Below are 21225 nucleotides of genomic sequence, written 5' to 3' on the forward strand. Positions count from 1 at the left end.
CTGTTGCCTCACAGCACCAGGGACTCAGGTTCAATTCCGGCCTCGGGTCACCCTCTGTGTGGGGTCTGCACGTTCTCCCCGTGTCTGCATGGGTTTCCTCCGGGTGCTCCAGTTTCCTCCCACAGTCCAAAGATGTGCGGGTTAGATTGATTGGCCACGCTAAGTTGCACCATGGTGTCAGGGGGAATAGCTAGGGTAACTGCATGGGGTTGAGGGAATGGGGCCTGGGTGGGATTGTGGTCGGTACAGACTTGATGGGCCAAGTGGCCTCCTTCTGCACTGTAGGGATTCTATGATTCAATGATCATGTTCATAGCTGAGAATTGAAGTGTTTGAAAGGAGAAAGAAATAAGTAGTGGGGTGTAAAGAAGTAGGTGTGGTATATTCTGACATCATCAATTTATACCAGTTCATTCTACATTATAATACAAGAGAAAGGAAACTGCAACCCCAATTGGCAGATGTTGGTAAAGTGAGATTAGTTAATGCGTTAGCAGGAAGAGCGATTCAATGTATCTTTATCCAGACTCCCAAAATGCGACCATTATATTATTAATTGATTGTGCATTGTGGTGTTTTTAACTGGTTTGAAACCAACAACTTTGACTAACGCCACAGTCCTCTTTTTTCAACACATTCTGGATATCCTTTCAGTGTCTCTGGGCACATTGATCTTGTGTCAGATCTGATTCACTGTCAAAGCTTACTCTTCCATTCCTTGGCAAACTCTTCATCTTGCAACCACATCATCAGTTCGAGGTCTTGATCTCACTGAGTCAGACATCGGAATTCTACCACCTTGCCCGCCACGGAATCAGAGCACGCGAGAGGCGGACAACAGAAATGTCTGTTGACCTCCGGTGGGAATTTCCGGCTTCGCTTGAGCGAGGCCATAAAAATCCGCCCATGGAGTGCAGAAAAGACTCTTCAGCTCATCGAGTCTGCACCGACAACATCTACCACTAAAGGCGTGCTAATCCCATTTTCCAGCACTTGTTCCATATCCTTGAATATTATGATATTTCAATTGCTCAACCAAATATTTTTTAAAGGTTGTCAGGTTTCCTTCTTAACTATCCTATCCCCCTGCCCTGCCGAATTTAGGGATCTGGGAATAATTACCCCAAGATCCCTCTGTTCCTCTGGGCTTCCCAGTGTCCTACCATTCATGAAATACTCCCTTGCCTTGTTTCTTCTTCCAAAGTGCATCACCTCGCACTTATCAGGGTTAGATATCCTCTGAAACCAAAAGAGAAAATGCTGGAAAATCTCAGCAGGTCTGGCAGCATCTGCAAGGAGAGAAAAGTGTTGACGTTTCGAGTCCAGATGACCCTTTGTCAAAGCTTAGATATCCTCTGCCCCTGCTCTGCGCATCTGACCAACCCATCTCTATCTTCCTGTAATCTATCAGCCTTGTTTCGTATCCCATTGTCTCCCTTCATTTTCAGTGTGTATTTCAATGCTGGAAGGCTCAACAGATGTGCCCCTTCCACCAGTTAAGAGGTTGGTGGCTAACTGGGCAGCTCTCCTCTGAATGCTTTACAACTGAATATTCAGTCCTTTATTTCAATGGTGTGCATAAGCACATCTGAACTTTCAGAATAGGCAGGGAGCAAAGTTGAGCATCCCCACCCAGTTTGTTAGAAACACAGCAAACATTTCAATTCCTATATAATTTCCTACACAATGGGTGGGATTTTCCATGGCCGCCCCCCCCCCCCCCCCCCCCTCCCCACACAGCGTGTTTTCCCGCAATGGAAGCAACTTGCCATCGGCCACTGACAGGAACATCCCACAGATGACTACAGCGTTTTGACGTGGCTCACCCATGCCGCTGCGGGGAGTTGTCTCCGGCGGGACTGGAAGATTCTACCGGTTGGAAGGGACGGAATACCCTCTGCCCTACGTCTGCATTAAACGAATAACTGTTTGACAATAACACTTGTTCGCTAAAAATTGCAACAAATATTCAAAAGCCAGAGCAAAATACATCGGATGCTGGACATCTGAAATAAATACACAAAATGCAGGAAATACTCAGCAGGTCTGGCAGCATCTGTGAAGAGGGAAACAGTTAATTGGAGCGGAATTTACCCGTCCAGCCCACCACGGGAATCGTAGCGGGTGGGGGAGGAGGGGCGGTTGGACCATGCAAAGATCCGTTGACCTCGGGTGGGACTTTCCAGTTTTGGGGCGAACGGGGCCAGAAAATCCCACCCAATATTTCGGGTCGATGATCGCCCGGTTCACTTCTGATGGAAACTCATCGACCTGGAGTGTAAACTTTGTCTCTCAGTCCACAGACATTGTCAGACCTGCTTGAGTGTTTCGAGCATTTTCTGTTTTTATTTTTAATCAATATTCTCGCTCTGATCTCCTCTCCTTTGGGATACAATATCACACCCACTATAAATAATTGAAGTGAATATTAATATTTCACTGGCTTCGGAATTATTTGCCAGAACTAACTCTGCTGTAAGCCAAAGGTTAGATTTGAATGAAGGGACCTGATTAGACAGAGATTCTGCTTGTTGCTGTGATTCAGAATGGAAATCAGAAGGAGCACTTAGCAGAAATTAAAATAGTCACTTGGATTCTGAGGTTCTGTGCATCACATGAGCACCTCGATGTGCAAAACTTATGTTAAATCCAAAAAAATTAAAATAGCAACTTCAAATAATCTTACAATGTACTCTCACTCCACTCAGAGCTTGTTTCTCAGTCACTTGGAGACTGCTACTCATTTAATTAGGTTCCAGAAACAACAATCTTTATCTATATAGCGCCTTTCATGTAGTAACATTTCCAAAGGTGCTTCACAGGGGTGTTATCAAACATTAATTTTGATTTGGTTTGATTTGATTTATTATTGTCACGTATTAACATACAGTGAAAAGTATTGTTTCTTGCACACTATACAGACAAAGCATATCGTTCTTAGAGAAGGAAAGGAGAGGGTGCCGAATGTAGTGTTACAGTCATAGCTAGGGTGTAGAGAAAGATCAACTTAATGCAATGTAGGTCCATTCAAAAATCTGATGGCCACAGGGAAGAAGCTGTTCTTGAGTCGGTTGGTACGTGTTCTCAGAATTTTGTATCTTTTTCCCGACGGAAGAAGGTGGAAGAAAGTATGACTGGGGTGCGTGGGGTCCTTAATTATGCTGGCTGCTTTGCCGAGGCAGCGGGAAGTGTAGACAGAGTCAATGGATGGGAGGCTGGTTTGAGTGATGGATTGGGCTTGCGGTCTTGGGTAGAGCAGGAGCCAGGTGACAAAATTCATAATGCTAAAGTGCAAAGGGACTTGGGAGTCCTAGTCCAGGATTCTCTAAAGGTAAACTTGCAGGTTGAGTCCGTAATTAAGAAAGCAAATGTAATGTTGTCATTTATCTCAAGAGGCTTGGAATACAAAAGCAGGGATGTACTTCTGAGGCTTTATAAAGCACTGGTTAGGCCCCATTTGGAGTACTGTGAGCAATTTTGGGCCCCACACCTCAGGAAGGACATACTGGCACTGGAGCGGGTCCAGCGGAGATTCACACGGATGATCCCAGGAATGGTAGGCCTGACATACGATGAACGTCTGAGGATCGTGGGATTATATTCATTGGAGTTTAGGAGGTTGAGGGGAGATCTGATAGAAACTTACAAGATAATGAACGGCTTAGATAGGATGGACGTAGGGAAGTTGTTTCCATTAACAGGGGAGACTAGGACGCGGGGGCACAGCCTTAGAATAAAAGGGAGTCACTTTAGAACAGAGATGAGGAGAAATTTCTTCAGCCAGAGAGTGGTGGGTCTGTGGAATTCATTGCCACAGAGGGCTGTGGAGGCCGAGACGTTGAGCGTCTTCAAGACAGAAATTGATAAATTCTTGATTTCTCGAGGAATTAAGGGCTATGGGGAGAGAGCGGGTAAATGGAGTTGAAATCAACCATGATTGAATGGTGGAGTGGACTCGATGGGCCGAATGGCCTTACTTCCGCTCCTATGTCTTATGGTCTTATGGTCATACCAAGCTGTGATACAACCAGAAAGAATGCTTTCTATGCTGCATCTGTAAAAATTGGTGAGAGTCGTAGCGGACATGGTATGGCATTGGTGGGCTTTCCTAACTATAGTATCGGCATTGGGGAAACAGGACATCTTGTTGGTGATCTGGAAACCTAAAAACTTGAACCTCACATGTAAGGAAATATTCGGGCAGGTGACCTAAAGCTTGGTCAAAGAGGTAAGTTTATGGAGCACAGAGTAGAAAAGACAGAATTAGGAAGAGAATTGCAGAGCTGGTGTCTAGGCAGCTGAAAGCACACTGTCAGTGATGGAGTGAGAGAACAGGGACGGAGGGGTGAAGATACTTTGGAGGGTTATGGGACTGGAGGAGATTACAGAGACAGGGAGTAGCAAGGCCATGGAAGGATTTGAAAACAAGAATGAGAAGTTAAAAATTATGTTGTTCCTCAACTGGAAGCCAACTTTGGTCAGCGAGCTCAGGGTGATGGGTGGCTGGAACTTGTTGAGAATTAGGATACAGGGAGGGAGAGTCTTGGATGAGCTCAAGTTTTTCAAGGGTGGAAGAAGAGAGGGCAGCGGTTGTGCATTAGAATAGTCAAGTCTAGAGGTAGCAAAGACATGGATAAGGGTTTCAGCAGAGGATGAGTTGACACAGGGGCACCATTGAAGAAGATGAGCTCAATCTCCACTAAGACTACCAGTGGCCAGGATTTTCCAGCTTCCCAGTGGTGGATTTTCCAACAGCGCAGGCGGCTCACCATTGGACGCGTTGGGATCCGCCAAAGTCAGTAGCCATTTGCTTTGGTCGACCGCCTTGCCCCGCAGCTGGGACACCTGCCTCAAGGGGTCGCACTTGACCAGACTGGAAGATCTCGCTAACAGGAAGAGCTGGAAAATCCCGGCCAGTGTTTTCACTCTCAATACCATGGTTTCCATGAAAATATGAAACTAAAAATATAATGGGTTTCATTTTCAGCTTTGAAACTATACAGGCTTTCCCATCATCCCATAACTCAAAACAAATGCCCTATAATTTTGAATAACAATAGATATCATGAAGTAGAATTCCAGAATTAAGTCTAATTTTTCCGTGCAGGGCATAACTACAATTAGCTTGGAAGCAGTGGAATATTACAATATGAATCCGTTAGTATTTTCAGGAATCTAGAAGTCATTGTTTAATCCTCTCCTCTTTTCCCCCTAAGCTCTGAATATGTCACGGAATCATAGAATCTACAGAGCAGAAGGAGGCCATTTGGCCCATCGATCCCACCCAGGTCCCATCCCCGTAACCCCACATATTTACCCTCTTAATCCCCCTAACACTAAAGGACAATTTTCCATGGCCAACCAACCTAACCTGCACATCTTTGGAGCATGGGAGGAAACCCACGCAGACATGGGGAGAATGTGCAAACTCCACACCGACAGTCACCCCAGGCTGGGAATTGAACCCAGGTCCCTGGCGCTGTGAGGTAGCAGTGCTAACCACTGTGCCACCGTGTCCTCCTGTGTGTTCTGCTTCCCTCGGATGTTACACACTTCAACCGGACGGTGAAGAAAAACAACTGCATTTTTCTCTCCTGTCTTCTGAGCTTCCCAAAGTTTTTCCCCAGCCAATTCATTACTTTTGGGAAGTCACTGACATCATCTCATCAACACTTGGGGAGAATGTTCTCTTTTTTTGTCTATGGGTCAATTCAGGTGGGAAAAGCAGTGCGTGACTTGCCGGCTGCACTGCCAGCTTTTCCCGTCATACGTTTTGACAGGTAGTCAAAATAAATCCTCGCGGTGGGTCCTGCAAAGTCACGTTGGTGGCAGGCTCGCCATGCCAGAAACCTCCATCCCTGACAGATCGGGGTGCCAATCTGAAAAAAAAATTAACTGTAAGAACAATCCCCCCACAGACATGGGACCCTACCCGCGTGGACTTGGGATTCCCTCACTGACCACAGGACCGTCTCCCCCCCTCAGACACGCCACCCCACCCCACCCTGAACCTCCCCAACAGAAACCCTCTGGCAATGCCAGGGAGCTGCCTGGGCATTTGTCACTGTGCCGACGCAGAATCCTACAGTGCAGAAGGAGGCCATTCAGCCCATCGAGTCTGCACCGACCACAATCCCACCCAGGCCTTATCCCCGTAACCCCATGCATTTACCCTAGCTTGTCCCCCTGACACTCAGGGGCAATTTAGCATGGCCAATCAACCTAACCCGCACATCTTTGGAGTGTGGGAGGAAACCGGAGCACCCGGAGGAAACCCACGCAGACATGGGGAGAATGTGCAAACGCCACACAGACAGCGACCCAAGCCGGAATTAAACCCGGGTCCCCGGCGCTGTGAGGGAACAGCGCTGACACAAAACACCGTGAAGTGGGGAAACGAGATTCTCTTCAGTGGGATCGCGTTCACGATTTTCTGTGCCCATCGCCAGTGACATAATGAGGTTCCCAGACTCACTTTAATAAATTTCACAACATTTAAATATGTTTAAAGGGTTTCCCAGCTGGATGCCCCCCCCTCACTAAATATTCACACTTCACCGACATGACATCACAGCAGCAAGGCTATTTAAAAACTTGAAGCAGCCGAGAAGAAATAGCCAGGGGAGTTGTGGTAGGTTTGGCCACTGTGGAGAGAGGGGCATGCCTGGTCACTGCCCACTGGCATAATGCCAAGCTGGCAGTGCCAACCTGTGCCAGGGAAGTGCCAGGGCAGGCCCTCTGGGGAGCCCTTTTGGGGGTGAGGGTTCCTGAAAGGTGTGGCATGGAGGAGGGAGCGCCAAGGTCTTTGAAGGGGAAGTTGGCATTGATGAGGGGGGTGGACAGTGATGGGGGGACCTGGCATTGAGAGAGGGGGGAAGCTGGCATTGAGGGGGCACCTGGCAGAGAGGGGGGGTATCTGCAGTGAGGGGGGAACTGGCAGTAAGGTGGGGAGTGATACTGCTGTGGTGGTTGTTGGGGGTGATGGCGGTTAAGTGTACCTGATCATTCTGATAATTGCACAGTGGGAGGGGCTGGGGATAGTTTAACCCTAGTGCTCATTGGGGCTCCCGTTATGATGGCGCCCTGATCTCTGTGGAGCTGGCCATGTCTGCTCAATCAGGACCTGCCCCCTCGCCAGACTGACGGCGTAAACCACACTCCCTCCCCCTTCCCCCCACCCCCTCCATTTTCTTTGTCAGAGTGCCAGAATATCTGGTCTAAAAACTCGGTAGTGCATCTGGAGAGATACATGTCAGTTTTCAACCAGAGTCCGACACTCTGACAAATTCAGGGAAAATTCCACCCAATGAATTCATGATCATCATTAGACTTTTAATTCCAGATTTTTATTGAATTCAAATTTCACCATCTGCTGTGGTGGGATTCGAACCTGGGTCCTTGGATTCCTAGCCCAGTGACAATATCACTATGCTGTTACCCCCAGACCTGCTGTAAACTCTGCCAACATGACTTCATGCTGGGGGGTAGGGAGGGGGGAGTTTGTTATATGAGTGGATGATATGGCAGGAAGGCTTTTGATTTGATCTTGATTTGCTTTATTGTTGACACATGTATTAGTATACAGTGAAAAGTATTGTTTCTTGTGCACTGTACAGGCAAAGCATACCGTACATAGGGAAGGAAAGGAGAGAGTGCAGAATGTCGTGTTACAGTCATAGCTGGGATGTGGAGAGAGATCAACTTAGTGCGAGGCAGGTCCATTCAAAAATCTGGCAGCAGGGAAGAAGCTGTTCTTGAGTCAGTTGGTACATGTCCTCAGACTTTTGTATCTTTTTCCCAATGGAAAAAAGTGGAAGAGAGAATGTCCGGGGTGCGTGGGGTCCTTGATTATGCTGGCTGCTTTTCCGAGGCAACGGGAAGTGTAGACAGTTTCAGTAGGTGGGAGGCTTGCTAATGACATCTAAATGTATGGGAATAGCTGATGCGCTATCAATAAGGCGAAAGACTACCGGTGTGCCAATACAAGTGTAGGCTTTTATTCACAACAGAATCAGGAGCAGATCCCAACAAATAACCAACCTGGACTGAACAAGGGGGAGGAGACAGCCACCTTTATACTAGGTGCCGAGGGGAGGAACCAAACTGGAAGGGGATGTGTCCAGGTATGACAAGCACACACAATGGTGGTCCATATAGGACAAAGACACAACTGAGGTCCACCACAATAGTTTTCCTAACTTTCATGGTGGGAACCCCATTACATCATTGGTGGGGATCACAGATTATCTCAAAGGGAAACATCCCCAGACGTAAATGCTGTTTTGGGGCTACTGTTGGAGTTTCTGCCCCCTCCATCCTTCCCGCCTGCCGAAAACGGGAACAGAAAATTCTCCCCTCTTTGTCTTTTCTTCTACTGATGGTGACTCATCGAGACCTTATCTTAAATTTTAAAAAGAAAGTTTGGAACCTCTGTGGCTTTCTGGAAATGGTTTCCTGATGCTACTGAGCAAACCGGTTAGTTACATCCTATCAATCTCCATCTGATCCTGAATTAACTGACCAGGCAGAATTAATCCCCAAACTCGAGTGAAACCTGTTGCTAAGTGTATGATGCCACTCAGAGGCCATTTGAACTAAAATGGGGGCTGGCGACCAGATATCCATGGAGACAGAGAATATGTGTCCTGCTGGTGCTCTGGAGACCTTTCTGTGACCCCCCCCCCAGTGGGAAAGGTGTGCATCATCATCCCCAAAAAACGTAATTTGATTTCTTAAGTTTCCTTTCAAAGTTTTGGGTCTTCAATGTTCTAGTTTTTTTTGTGGTGCCACTTGCAAAAGGGAACTATAATAACTCCAGGAGTCAGCTGTAAAGGAACAGTGCTTTATTGCACAAAATAAAGTAAAGCAAAGCCACAAGCCTGTGGTGAACACAAACAGGTCCCAACCGGGTCAATGCAATAATGGACCCACTCAGGGGCTTGCTTTATACTGGGCTCAGTGTACGAGCTCCACCTGGTAAGGTAATTACCAATCACCAGGGAGCTCGTATTCTACATGTCATACAGGGAGGTTAATCAGTGATTCCCCCATGCAAGTCCTGGGGGTTATCACAGAGACACTTATTAACCCTTTAAATTTGTTAAATGTCTGACCGACTGGGTGTAAAAGCGATAACATGGTGACCGCTTTCTGATGATTGGGAATGCCTCTTGTTGCTGAGGAAACAATGTTATTAAAGCGTCCCGCATTGAATTGGTCAGTTATCTCACTACCCTTGTGAGGGAGTGGCAGCAATAGCAAGCGCTGGAAAATGATAAATGTGTCTTGTTTCACTTTCGACAGCAACGTTTTCCAGCAAACTGTACTTGTTTTTATTGGTCTTTTTCATCGGGTGAGCGATCACATTGGTTTGTCATTCCTGGTGGCAAACACAGGCAGATGAATTGGTGCAAACGCTTGGGCCTCGAGTTGAAAGATTAGTTGGGATTCCTTGCTCTTTATTTCTGTGCACAGCCAGCAAGCTGCTCCTTGTTTACCTGCCATGGTTTATTTCCCTTTTATGTTGGAGAAGAAAATGCTCAGTCGCTTTCACCTGTCTGACACAAGTCACGAGAGGTCACATCTCTCCCCCCTCCAGCTGCTGGCCTTTCTCAACCCAGGAGATGGATGTGTTGGGCGCGGCAGTGCCTTCGGCTGGTTATCTGCTGCTTTCACAGCCACTGCTTCATTTCACACTCCTTTTCTTCTAACCTCTCAGCAGCAGTCTTTCTTTCCCCCCGCTGTGTTAATGAAGTGCTGGTTTGCTGATTTTTTTTTTGTCTCTCTCTGGGAGATTACACACACTGTAAACAAAGCCTTCTCTGAGCTGCTGCCAGAGTTGTTGGTTGTCACAAGAAGTGAACAGCATGTACTCACGATCACACTTACTGCACTGACATCTGCCCTCTACAAGGGGGAGATGTATCTACATTAGAAGTATTTTTGCACAATGCATTCCCATCTGTCAAGGCTGGGTCACATCCAAACTGAAATTCGTCAGCTTTTATTGTGATTATCATCAAACCTTTCAGGATGTTATTCTCTATTCTAAAATAAGCATCATTTTTGAATGATTTTTCCCTTACGTTACCCTTTTATCCGTATGTGCCTTCCTTCCAATGCCGATGACAAGGAGACTGTAACGTAATGGTGGTGAACTGAATGAATACAGGCTGCTCAGTAAGCAAGTGTAGAAAGAGTCTCTGGTGTCATAATAGTACCTAACAAGACTTTGTGTTTAAAAAAAGTTGCCATTTTCTCAATCACTAGTAAAGGAAAGCACGTACGATGAGTTTTAGTCATTTTTTAAATTTGAAGTGACATGAGAAATGTCTTTAAAAAAACAGGGAGAGTGTTTACTAACCCATGCATTGGGAGCGACAGAGTGTAGGTGTGACTCCACTCGCCCATAGGGAGACAGGAAGTCTGCATTTCCCCATGTGTTGTGGGGTTTTAACTCCACACTTTTAAGACAACAGGCACAGATGTTTACTGAGATAGTGAACTTTCCCACATTGGCAGGAAGAATAGAAAAGCAGCATATTATTTAAATGGAGAGAGAGTGTCGAACTCTGAGATGCAGAGGGATCTGGATGTCCTGGTAAATGAATCACAAAAAGTTACAGGCGCAGCAAGTTATTGGGATGGTAAATTGAAAGTTGTCATTTATTGCAAGGGGAATGGAATACGAACGTAAGAATGTTTTGCTAGAGCTGTACAGAATGTTGGTCAGACCACATCTAGAGTGCTGTGTAGTTTTGATCACATCTCGGGTGGCACAGTGGCACAATGGTTAGCACTGCTGCCTCACAGCGCCAGAGGCCCGGATTCAGTTCCAGCCTCAGGTCTGTGCGGACTTTGCACTTTCTCCCCATATCTGCGTGGGTTTCCTCCCAGTGCTCCGGTTTCCTCCCACAGTCCAAAGATGTGTGGGTTAGGTTGATTGGCCATGCTAAATTGACATTAGTGACAGGGAGAATTAGCAGGATAAATGTGTGGGGTTGTGGGAATAGGGTCTGGTGGGATTGTGGTCGGCGCAGACTCGATAGGCCGAATGGCCTCCTTTTGCACTGTAGGGATTCTATGATTCTATGATTTTAGAAAGGGTATAAATGCGTTAGAAGCAGTTTCTTGAACAGCTTCATTGAGCAGAGAGGAGTTCAAAGAAGGTTCACTCGACTGATACCTGGGATGGGGAGGGTATCTTATGAGGTTGGACAGGTTGGGCCTGTATCCATTGGAGTTTAGAAGAGTGAGAGGTGATCTTATTGAAACATATAAGATCTTGAGACTTTACAGGGTGGATGCTGAAAGGATGTTTTCCCTCATGGGGGAGACTAGAGGTAGGGGACATGGTTGAAAAATCAGGGGAATCCCATTTAAGATAGAGATGAGAAGGTTTTTTTTTGGCTGAATCTTTTTTATCATAAATCTATGGAATTCTCTTCCCCAGAGAATGGTGGAGTCAGTGTCACTGAATATTTTTAAGACAGAGGTAGATTAATTATTGAATAATAAGGGAGTCAAAGGTTATCAGGGCTAGGTGTAGTGTTAAGGGCACATTCAGATCAGCCATGATCTTAATGAACAGCAGAGAGGCCAAATGGCCTAGTCATGCTTCATTCATATGTTCATACTGAGTCAGTTTGGCCACTGGCATAGGAAGGAAGAAGCGAGGAGTAGGGCATTTATCCCCTCAGATCTGTCCGTCCATTCATGTGATCATAGCTAATCTGCGACCTACCCCGCCTCCGCACTCATCCCAAAACTCTATCACTCCAAGAATCAAAGTTCCCAATTGACCTAACGTGGAGACAGCATGCGACCTTTGGCCCCGACAGGTTCTTGACCGAAGTCACCCTTGGTTCTAGTTGGGTGAGAAGCACCCGGAGGGTTGGTATTGGGACAGGGTGTGCTGATGGAGGAGATGAAGATGGGTAGGGAGCACAGTGAGGGTGGAACATGGTGGTTCCTAGGAGCAAGCACTCCTGTTCCTATCGACCCACAGAGAGTGCTAGCTCCCCTCGCTGAGCCTGTGCTTACATTGCTGCAGCTGCTGGGTTTGTTGAGGTCTTGGAATCGACCAGCCAATGTTAAAGCAGATTGCATCTGAGGCTTCCTGCTCTATTTGCATATTTAGAATGACAATTGGCATCCCCGGCTGTGGGTTGGTTGCCTGGCTCACCTTGGTAAAGTCTGGAATCCAGTGGGTTTTAGCCATTTTACATCAACACTCTGGATTTTTGCCCACTTTACACCCCTACCTAATCCCACCAGCGAAATAGTCAAAGCGCCCATTATTTCCCGTTGCTCCCAATTGTGAGGAGCTGCAAGATGAGTTAATGTTAATGAGTTAACTATGAATTAATAGAATTATAGAATGAAACACCTGAGAAGGAGGTCATTTGGCCCATTGCACCTGTGATGGTTTTTTGAGCAAGCAATCCAATTTAGGCTCACTCCCCCAATACTCTACCCATAGCCCTGAAACTCTTTCCTTTTGAGGATCTGTCCAAAGTGAGAAGTGCCATATAGATGCAAAGTGTTGTTGGCATTTATAACACCGTAACATAGCAATTCTCCCTCCCCAACCCCACCCCAACATTCACCGAAAATCACCATCCTCGTTTGCAGCTGGGATTCTCCCGTGTCACTGAAAATGAATGGAGTTTTGGGCAGAATGCCAAATTCTCCATTCTCAATCACAGCGGGACACCATGGATGAAATCGGAGATGCCATCTTTATTGTGGTAATATTACTTTCAAGTGAAGTAACATTGCAGTGCGTTGCATTAAAGATCAAATCCTTGTCCTCATCTTTAATCCTTTTCTTCCACCCCCCCCGCTCCCATCTCTCCCCTTCATCCTGGTGCGTGAGTGTGCACAGATATAGGGATAGAGACCGGATGAATGCGTGGCTGCAGAGATACTGCAGAAGGGAGGCTCTTATATTCCCGGGGCACTTGGACCTTTCTGGGGGAGGTGAGACCTATACAGATGGGTTGCAGCAAAACAGAGCCGGGATCAATAACATTGTGGGGTGGTTTGCTAATGGTGCTAGGGAGGGCCCAGGTTGAGTATAGAAAGTTCAGAGGGGAAGTGAAAAAGGTCATCAGAGACTCAAAGAGAGAATATGAGAAGAAATTGGCAGTTAACTTAAAAGGGAATCCAGAAGTCCCCTATAAGCATATGCACAGTGAAATAGTAAATAAATAGTAAAAAAGTAGCCAGAGAAGGGGCCAATTCAGACCAAAAAACAGAATTACTACCTGACGACAGAGGACATGTTTGAGATGTGAAATGAGTATTTTATGTCATTCCTTACTGTGATGACTTAGAACATAGAACATAGAACAGTACAGCACAGTACAGGCCCTTCGGCCCACAATGTTGTGCTGAACCTTTTCCAAAACCAAGATCAAGCTATCCCACTCCCTATCATTCTGGTGCGCTCCATGTGCCTATCCAATAACCGCTTGAAAGTTCCTAAAGTGTCCAACTCCACTATCACAGCAGGCAGTCCATTCCACACTCCAACCATTCTCTGAGTAAAGAACCTACCTCGTACATCCCTCCTATATCTTCCACCACGAACCTTATAGTTATGTCCCCTAGTAACAGCTACATCCACCCGAGGAAATAGTCTCTGAACGTCCACTCTATCTATCCCCTCATCATCTTATAAACCTCTGTTAAGTCGCCTCTCAACCTCCTCCGCTCTAAAGAGAAAAGCCCTAGCTCCCACAACCTTTGCTCATAAGACCTACCCTCCAAACCAGGCAGCATCCTGGTAAATCTCCTTTGCACTCTTTCCAGTGCTTCCTCATCCTTCTTATAGTGAGGTGACCAGAACTGCACACAATATTCCAAATGTGGTCTCACCAAGGTCCTGTACAGTTGCAGCATGACCCCACAGCTCTTAAACTCAATCCCCCTGTTAATAAACGCTAACACACTATAGGCTTTCTTCACGGCTCTATCCACTTGAGTGGCAACCTTCAGAGATCTGTGGTTATGAACCTCAAGATCTCTCTGTTCCTCCACATTCCTCAGAACCCTACCTTTGACCCTGTAATCCGCATTCAAATTTGTCGTACCAAAATGAATCACCTCGCACTTATCAGGGTTAAACTCCATCTGCCATTTTTTGGCCCAGCTCTGCATCCTATCAATGTCTCTTTGCAGCCTACAACAGCCCTCCACCTCATCCACTACTCCACCAATTTTGGTGTCATCTGCAAATTTACTGATCCACCCTTCAGCCCCTTCCTCCAAGTCATTAACCTGACTTCAGCCAGGTTAATGAGGTTGGCTTGCTAGAGTATGAACTACCTGATGAGTCCTATGAAAAGAGATACCTGATGAGTTCTAATTGATGGTTAAATCACAGAGTCTCATGCTCCCTATTTAAAGCAGGTATGTCAGACTCCCAGCCTGCCTTCAGCAGGGAGCGACTGGAGAGCTGGCTGTGTACAGATATATGGTGTAAATAAAGTAACTTGGTGACAGGACTTTCGCCTCCGTGGAGTTATTATACTTACCAAGGAAGAAGATACTGCCAAAGTGGTTTCATGGTCATCAGTCGATTCTTAATTCCAGATATTTTTGAATTCAAATTCCACCACCTGCAGTGGGATTCAAATCTGGGTCCCCAGAACATTAGCTGAGGTTCTGGATTAATAGTCTAGCGATAATATCACTAGGCCATCGCCTCTCCAGTGAATGCAGGCAGGTTTCTTACATGTTGGCCTTGGCATCTGCCAACATCCCCTCCTTCCTTTGAGTGCTGTGAGGGGTGGTTTCCCCAGCCCCAACTTCCTGGTGGGGAAATAACATGTGCTCATTCAGAACACATGAATATTACGTCCAGAGATGGCCTGACCTTTTCCTAAATCTATCACAAAACTGACCCTGAGGTTGACCTTGTCAATGGCTATATTTTGAAATAACTATTTACCGATGTCAACTGCAATAATCTTTGCAGTGTATATTCATCTTCCCCCCATGAGATGGTAATGCAACTTGAGTTGTCCTTGTACAATTGTTTGTTTGATTCCCTACACAACGCTATTTATTTCCTGCCAATTTAAATGTGTGGCATTGAAGTTTTGAATGCTTATTTCAATTTCAAACCGTACAGATAAATCACCACTTAAACTATGGAGCAGAGATTGAAATGCAGCACAGAATTATTTGATTCATTCATTTTAATAAGTGTTTTGTGACTCTACTGTGTCACAACAGAAGACTATGCAAATCTACCAAACAATGGCTTCTGCGAAATATCACTTGCTTATCAGAAACCTCCAACGTGGGCTGCAATATGAAACTACATTTGAATGATAAATGTTTGCCTTCATTATAACGTCTGGGTGATGGCTCCATACTTAAAGGGGCATTAATGTCACACTGAAGTGCAACATCATCATTCTCTTTATGGTTATTATTATGGTCATGATAATGTAACTCTTCGCACACCAGATTTAAAGATATGAATTAATATTCATAACAAATTGAGAAATGAGAAAACTAGAGGGAAAGCTAATGTCAGAGCAGACGGCGTATGCTGTGCTTTGGGCTGGCTTCAATGCTGGCTTTTTTGCCAAATACTGTCAGAGAGCCTCATCCTCTCTGCAAAACATCGCCACCCTGTTGACAATGCTTGCTTGATTTGAACTTTTCCTGAAGAGACCTCATTGTTTCTTTTCATAGATGGCACTGCATAGAATAGGTTGTCGTTCTGAAAACAGAAACTGCTGGAAAACCTCAGCAGGTCTGATAGCATCTTTGGAGAGAGAATTGAGCCAATGTTTCATCTGCTCTGATGAAGGGGAGGCGATAGCCTGTTAGTATTATCGCTAGATCATTAATCCAGAAACTCATCTAATGTTCTGGGACCCAGGTTCAAATCCTGCCATGGCAGACGGTGGAATTTGAATTCAATAAAAAGTATCTGGAATTAAGAATTTACTGATGACCATGAAACCATTGTCGATTGTCATAAAAACCCATCTGGTTCACTAATGTCCTTTAGGGAAGGAAATCTGCCATCCTTACCCAGTCTGGCTGACTTGTGACTCCAGAGCCACAGCAATGTGGTTGACTCTCAACTGCCCTGAGGCAACTACGGATGGACAATAAATGCTGGTCAGCCAATGACGCCCATGTCCCACGAATGAGTTAAAAAAATCCTGACTCGAAAAATTGGCTTTATTCTCTCTCCACAGATGCTGTCAGACTTGCTGAGATTTTCCAGCATTTTCTGCTTTTGTTACATATTCCAGCATCCGCAGCATTTTGCCTTTGTCTTAGGTTGCTGTTGTTTCTGTTCCTGCAACTCCTGTTCCCATAGCAATATGGAACAAGTCTCCAGCCTGCCGCCAGAGGGTTATAGCTTGAAGGATGCGACTCTGCATTAAGCATGGCTGACCAAGACTCTCTCCCAATTTTACCGCCTGCCATTGGCTTGTTGGAAGGACTTTGCAGGTTGATATTCAACCTGTTTGGCCGCATTGTGAACACACTTTTCTTGACCATCAAATCCTGGGGTGGGACTTTAATCCAGAGTTTCTGGCTCAGAGGCAGGGATGCTACCCACTGCGCCACAAGACCTGCCATAGAACAGGTATTACCCCATTATTATAGACCCATCATGTTCTTTACATGTGTTTTTTTATGTCAGGTATAGAATTACCAGCACTGCCACATGTAGCTCCTCCTCAAGACAATGTAAAATATTTATGAGTTTCGCTAGCTCTCAGATAGTCTGTTAAATCAAAGGCTTAAAATCGATGAAGGAATTAGGAGGTCTCCCACCATTTTCGATTTCTTTACATGGTGATCTACTGGCATCTCACAACTGCCATAATCCCAGAAAAACAACCCTTCAGCAAGCACCCCTCAGCTCTGCAGCAAGATAACAATTATGTGACTTATTCAGACTGAGGCCTGCTGAATTAATCACATCTCGCTGCCACGAAGAGACAGCTTAGTGGGGGAAAACATTGCTTAAATATACTGTGGCAACTGCGATCCATGGCAGCCAATGTCACAGGGCTAAAATTAAAATTTTAAAGTTTAATGCAGCAATTCAATTTGCATCATCAAAAGAGGATTTAATGATTCTTCTGCACTTACGGATTTGTGTCGCTTTGCCAAGGAGGCTCTTATCCTCCTCCTCTTATTGGGACGGATGATAGATTTCAAATAGGACAGTGCTCACAAGCTCCTGTCCTCTTGCAGGGCAATGGGTGAATTGTTCATTCTGATCCCTTCTGTATCCCTGCACTGGGACACTTATTTCTTTTACTTCTCCCAATTATATGGATTCTTCATGCGTCATTAACTTTTTCCCCCACATGAGTAATTCTTGGGCTCACTATTAACTTGGATTGCCAAAGGGATTTTTCCATGTGAAAAATGCCTCAGGTGGGATGGCACATTGGCACAGTGGTTAGCACTGCTTCCTCACAGCGCCAGGACCCCCGGGTTCGATTCCTGGCTTTGGGTCACTGTCTGTGTGGAATCTGCACGTTCTCCACATGTCTGCGTGGGTTTCCTCTGGTGCTCCAGCTTCCTCCCACGATCCAAAAGACGTGCTAGTTAGGTGCATTGACCATGCTAAATTCTCCCTCAGTGTACCCGAACGGGCGCCGGAGTGTGGCAACTGGGGGATTTTCACAGTAACTTCATTGCAGTGTTGATGTAAACCTACTTGTGACACTACTAAATAAACTTAAACATATCTCTATGCTAAGGAACGTTGTTGTACCCTTTAAAATAGTTTAATTTTCTGTAAAGCATAAGAGAATCATTTTAACTTTCAACAGTGGATGGTGACATAGCTCAGTGGCAGAGCGTGTGCTTTTGCAGCATGAGGACCTGGGTTCAAATCCTGGTATCCCTACCCCAATATTATTTTCTCAAAGGTAGGGGAGTCTAAACCCAAAGGTAGGGAAGTCTAAAACTAGACGGCACAGGTGTAAGGTGAGATAGGAAAGATACAAAAGGATCCAGAGGGGCAATATTTTCACACAGAGAGTGGTGTCTGGAATGAGCTGCCAGAGGTAGTTGCAGAGGCGGGTACAATTTTGTTTTTTAAAAAGCATTTAGACAGTTATATGGGTAGGATGGGTATAGAGGGATATGGGCCAAACGCGGGCAACTGGGACTAGCTTAGGGGTTTTTAAAAAGTGGCGGCATGGACAAGTTGGCCAAAGGGGCTGTTTCCATGCTGTAAATCTCTATGACTTTATTACTGATGGTGTAAATTGGGTGTTATGGGTTGGGAGTCTATACTGCATCCCGTCGATTATCCTTTCCACTAATTTCAAAGGAAAATCATTGCTGACAGTTAGAATGGTCCTGGGTTTTTTTATCTGAGACTTGCATGTTGTTCACAAACTCGATGAATCATTCTCGTGTCACTCTCAGAATCCTGGCCAGATTGGAAGAAAAACTGGGCTGATAGACGATCCCTTGCTGATCTTTAGCCTCCATCCTCCCTTAATATCAAGTTTTGCTCAACATCTCTGTAATTTTTCTCTCCTGAAGTTAGGCCTCTCAGCCTCTTGTGCTTGGACTGCAAATTAGGTCGATTGTGGTGGATCCGTACCTGGACTCCATTTTACATTTCCTTGCTAGCTATTGCCTTGCTAGCTCTTACGTAACAAACATCTCCCAGTCTTAGTCTTAAAACTTCAATTGTCAAAGCAGCCACAGTTCCAGATTTCTCCTAACTATTGTGTGAAGAAGTGTTTCCCGATTTCACTCCTCAATGGCTTGCCTCTAATTTAAACTTGCACCCCTCTAGTTCTGAATGACCCCACCAGAGAAAATAGTTTTTCTTTGGGCTGAGCAATAAGGGAAATGATGTCGGCGTGAAGTTCACCGACCACATGCCAAGCGGCCCCCACAGCAATAAAGCACTGCAGGGTCATTAATGAGGGCTGTGTGGCTCTTTCACTGCTGGAGCTGTTGGACAATCTGACTGGCCAGCAGCTTCTTCAGACCCGGAACCACCAGGGTGATGTCAGTGGAGTGGCAGCTGCTGAGGCTGGAGCTAAAGAGTGGAGCCTAAGGCCTAAGATCTCTGGAGCAGATAACTCTGGGGTCTTCAGCTCAGAGGGTTTGGATGTATTAGGGAGAAGGGTAGTGGAAGGTTGGAGGGGGATGGTGAGAGTGGGTTTAAGAGAGGGAGCAGGTAGGAAGGAAGGGGGGTTTAAATCTAAGGAGGGCCTGTCCCACAATCAGCAACCCCTGCCTTGCTTCCCATCCTTTAACCATCTACGGTTAAAAATTGGGCTTCCCACTCCCACCCTGCTGCCCACACCAAATGGATTATGGCATGGGCAGCATATTATTAGGGTCAATAGGCTTGATAATAAGCTTGATTAACCCTTAAATGGTCTTTTTAATATGTCGGGGGTGTTAATTTTAGTGGTGAGCTCGGGGGTGGCTGTGATGGTGCTCACAACATTTTATGTGCCTCCTATGCCCCCGCAGCAAACACTCGCTGGGAGAGTGTAAACCTCAGCCCCTTATATTGACCTTATTCCTTTATTATTTTAAACGCTTTGCTCATCTACCCAAGGGTGAGTTCCCTTTTATCCCAATACAATTCTTGTGAATCTGCAATGCCTGTTCTCCAAAGACCAATATATCCCTCTTGATGTGGACCCCTGAACCGAATGCAATACCCCAACTGGGGTCTGACCAAGACTGTACAATTGAAGCATGACTTCCTCCTCATTCTATTTCAGCACCCTTGAGATAAACGCTGTAAAGCTCCAACCTCATCCGTGGCTGGGATTCTCCGGTTTCGCTGCAGTGATTGGGGTTTTGGCTGAGCGCCAAATTCTCCATTCTCGCTGGCAGCGGGGTGGCCATTGACCAGATTGGAGAATCCCACCCAAAGAACAACAGCTTGTATTTATGTGGTGTGAGTAATGTAATAAAATGTCCTATTGCCTTTCACAGGAATGTTGTGACACCGAGCCACACTTGGAGATAATATGGTATATGGCCAAAAGCTCGGTTAAAGAGGTAGGCTTTAAGGAGGATCTTAAAGGAGATTAGCGAGGGAGACAGGGGGGGAGGTTTAGGCAGGGGATTTGAGGGTTTAGAGGCAAAGCAACTGAAGGCATAGCAACCGTCGTTAGAATAATTATAATTGGAGATTCCCAAGAGGCCAGGATTATAGGAGGGCAGATATCTTGAAGGCCAACTTTTTATTAGCCTTTTTGATTGTATTTTGTACCTGCTCTCCTAAACTTGGATCATGCTGATCTACCTTCGATCTATCCTAACGCATTCTTTCTCAGAACCGCAAACGTCTGCCAGGGCGGGATGGTAGCACAGTGGTTAGCACGGCTGCTTCACAGCGCCAGAGACCCGGGTTCAATTCCTGACTTGGGTCACTGTCTGTATGGAACTTGCACATTCTCCCCGTGTCTGCATGGGTTTCCTCCAGGTGCTCCGGTTTCCTCCCACAGCCCGAAAGACGTGCTAGTTTGACGCGTTGGCCATGATAAATTCTCCCTCAGTATATCCTAACAGGTGCCGGAGTGCAGCAACTGGGGGATTTTCACAGTAGCCTCATTGTAGTGTTAATGTAAGCCTACTTATGACACTAATAAATAAACTTTAAAACTTTTAAAAATACAAACTTGGTGACACTTGACCATATTTTCCAATCTTGTACCATCTCCTCAGTCGCTCTTTTCAATCTCTGTAAGTCCCGAAATACAAAGCTTAGTCCTTTACTTCTGCTTTCTTCAGAACAAAGAAATTGCCTGTCAGATAAAATAGAAGAGCTGCAGTGTGGTAGGTCATGGGGCAGATCTGGGAGTCGATACCTATCTTCCGCTAAGCATGTATTGTAAAGGGGCCGTATGAATTATTCAAAATCATCGGCTGGAAAACGGTTCAGCGGCTCAACCTGTAGGACTTTGCACTCGCACTGCAAAGGTTAAACCTGAATCTTGGCCTGGGTTGTCATTTGGACAAGATTCCCCTTGAGGTGGCCTGTCACATGGAAGGCTTGAAAGCAGCTGAAAAATAAAGATCTCTGTAGCTTCCATTTCATAACAAAATGATCTCACTTCTGTCATCATCCTGGCAAGGTAAAATGATAGCTGGTGTCGGTGGGACTTTACATCAGATATTATTAGAAACCTTCATCTCAGGCTGAAATTTCCTGAATTCTTTTTATTAGATTAGGTTTTC

Source organism: Mustelus asterias, chromosome 13 (genome assembly GCF_964213995.1).
Source record: "Mustelus asterias chromosome 13, sMusAst1.hap1.1, whole genome shotgun sequence".
Lineage (NCBI taxonomy): Eukaryota > Metazoa > Chordata > Chondrichthyes > Carcharhiniformes > Triakidae > Mustelus > Mustelus asterias.